Raw genomic sequence first — 2,705 nt, 5'->3', positions numbered from 1 at the left:
GTGTGTGGGTGTACAGCACCCCCCCCAATGGGCACGGGTGTGGGTGTATAGCACCCCGGTGCAAAGGGCTCAACTGTAACTCGGACTGTCCCTAACACCTGCAAACAATGTAACCTCGTCATTTGAACCCTCACAGTAATCTGAAATAAATAAATAAAATGCATAACAACTTTAAGGTATGTGTTGAAACTCACAGAACTCAGCAAAAAAAGGGCTGTATTTTAAGATATGTAAATTTACCTCAATAAATTTAAAATAGTTTTGATCAGAGTGAGAACCAAAGTTTTCAGTATAATAAAATGTCTCATGTCTCATAATCTGCATGTCCGGCTACCACCTGGATTTTGTTTCTGAACTATCACCTGATCAACTGTTTTTGACATACAAGGTGGGAGAGGGGGTGGGGGAGAAAAGGACAGTGGCAAATCCCGAATTTTTAGTATTTTTTCAATCTGATTTTTACCTTAACCCCTCTTCTGTAGCTTCATGTCCTAAGAAAAGTGAGAGTGAAGGGGACCTTTCACTTGGAACACTCAGTGTGTCCGCCTCTCTGCAGTGTTTGGGCCCCAAATGGAACACCTGACTTTGTCCCTCCGTCCTCTCTGCCTCCTCTGCCGGCCTCGCCAAGTTGGCCCGGGGAGGCCGAAGGGATATTCATCACAGTACAGCCGTCTCACTGCCAAGTTCTAGTCAGTTTCAGCAATATATGTGAAAACCTCCAAAGCAAACACAGGGAGAGGAAATCAAAATTAAATTAATCCTCTCCAAGGATAAATAAAGCATGGATGCCTTGCTCTTGAGCTTACAGGGTAGAAATTAGAAGGACCATTGCTTGGGCTACAGTGATACTGATGTTCAGATTTCTGATTCTTCAGCCCAGAAAAATAGAGTGATACAGAGCTACAGAAATCTAAGTTCCTTGCTGGTGTCGACATACGTTAGAAAGCACGCCTCAGTGGTTGGGATTTATAGACAACTTCGAGACAGCGTACATGAGTTAGCAACAAAAGCTGTCACGTGAAAACAGCCACTGCGTCTTGAGAGGCACAAGACTCTTGCTTTGAGCATATGCGGACGTGCATCTGAGTCCTTCACAGTCTCAGGCAGACACAAGGGGCTTTGAACGTCTAGTCCTCATTTTGGAGAACCAGAAAAATGAGGGTGGGGAAGGAGACTCAGCTTTTCTTCACACGGTGTTGCGGGACAGCTGAAGATTCAATGGTCTCCCTCAATTTTGATGCCTACTTGAAATTGTTTAGACTCACTTTGTGATGGTTTTTGGACCAAAATCTGAAGGGCAGTTATAGACTTACTACAGGTACATATTAATCTACTAATTTTTCATCAGCTTAATTAAAAATCTTGGTTATTTTTTTTTTAAATCAATCCTCCCTGAAAGACAAGACCAAAGAAAAACCTCATTTTCTTTTACTCAATGCTGTTAAAATACCCTCTAAGTTAAAACCTAAGTTAATAGTAAATGAGCTATGATAGGTAATACTTTTGCCTTCCAGAGGCAATGCTTCTTCCCATGGTTATTAGAGATGTGATTATAGGTTATTTTTTGTGTGTGTGTGACTAGGTCTTACACTGTATCACCCAAGCTTATGATTGAACTCAAACTCTTGGGCCCAAGCGATCCTCCTGCCTCACCTCAGCCTCTGGAGTAGCTTAGACCAATAGCATGTACCACTGTGCCTAGCTACAACTCCTAATTTTATTCATCCAGTATATTTATTGAATAAGTTACACATCATTCTGATGACTTTTCTATGAGACTGTCTCTATATTCATTTAAATTTGGAGCCTTTTAACACTCATATTTTGTTGATTTTATTTCATATTTCAGAATGGTGTTCTTCTCACACACAAATACAAATGCCAAAATATATTTCTGAATACAGCTGGGGAAGATTACATTTTTTACTTTAAAAAGAACAGTGACATACTTACCTGGCAGGGGAGATACCATAATCACGAAGGTGGTGTTCCCAGGGCGAGGCACTCCGGATGTGCTGACCCCTGCAATTTCCCCAAATGCGGGAAACTCGACTGCATAATTTGTGGTAGTGGGGGACTGTGTTTGCGCTTTCCCCTAAAAAAAAAAAAAAAAGAAAAGAAAAGAACAGTGACTACTGGAGATTCTTCAATGAGATTCACTGGATCCCTGAGGAAGTGAGTAATATTTTAGCTGGTGACACTGGTGGCTCTGTGTTTTTGGAGACATCCTAGAGAACCATGTATTCCACAGAATAAGAGTTTGTCCAAAACATCTAATAATTCAGGTATGAGGGGGAAAAAAGATGATGATAACACTGAAAATTGAATAAAACAAAAGATATTTGTATCACGTGTGGAGTTGAGAGGCACAGGAAGTGGGTTTATGTTTGTACCATTAACATATGATCAAAATGCCCCAAGAAATGGTTGGAGGAGCAGAGATGTAGATGACCGAATTCATAACAAATAAGTTTTAATTGAGCTTTGACATTTTATCTGTCTAAGGAACAAATATCTGCATGTGACTTGGTGGCTGCTTTGCATGTTCACACCTGTAAACATTGGAAGCCAGACACAGCACGCCCAGTGCTGTCCCACCCTGTGTCTTCATGTGACAAGCCCAGTGCTGTCCCACATTGTGTCTTCATGTGACAAGCCCAGTGCTGTCCCACCTTGTATCTTCATGTGACAAGCCCAGCGCTGTC

At 41.4% G+C, this 2,705-nt stretch overlaps 1 protein-coding gene and 1 pseudogene across 2 annotated transcripts in view; both read left to right on the top strand.

Annotated features, from left to right (window-relative positions):
* FBXL7 (F-box and leucine rich repeat protein 7) overlaps window positions 1-2,705 on the top strand; it is a 409,539-nt gene that overhangs the window by 173,584 nt on the left and 233,250 nt on the right. The window lies entirely within an intron of this gene.
* On the top strand, window positions 1,946-2,098 carry LOC111725232 (annotated as a pseudogene).

This window comes from Otolemur garnettii, unplaced genomic scaffold (genome assembly GCF_000181295.1).
Source record: "Otolemur garnettii isolate 467f Iridium unplaced genomic scaffold, OtoGar3 scaffold00033, whole genome shotgun sequence".
NCBI classification, from domain to species: Eukaryota; Metazoa; Chordata; class Mammalia; order Primates; family Galagidae; genus Otolemur; species Otolemur garnettii.
The sequence above is the reverse complement of the archived record's forward strand: the minus strand, read 5'-3'. Positions and strand labels throughout refer to the sequence as shown.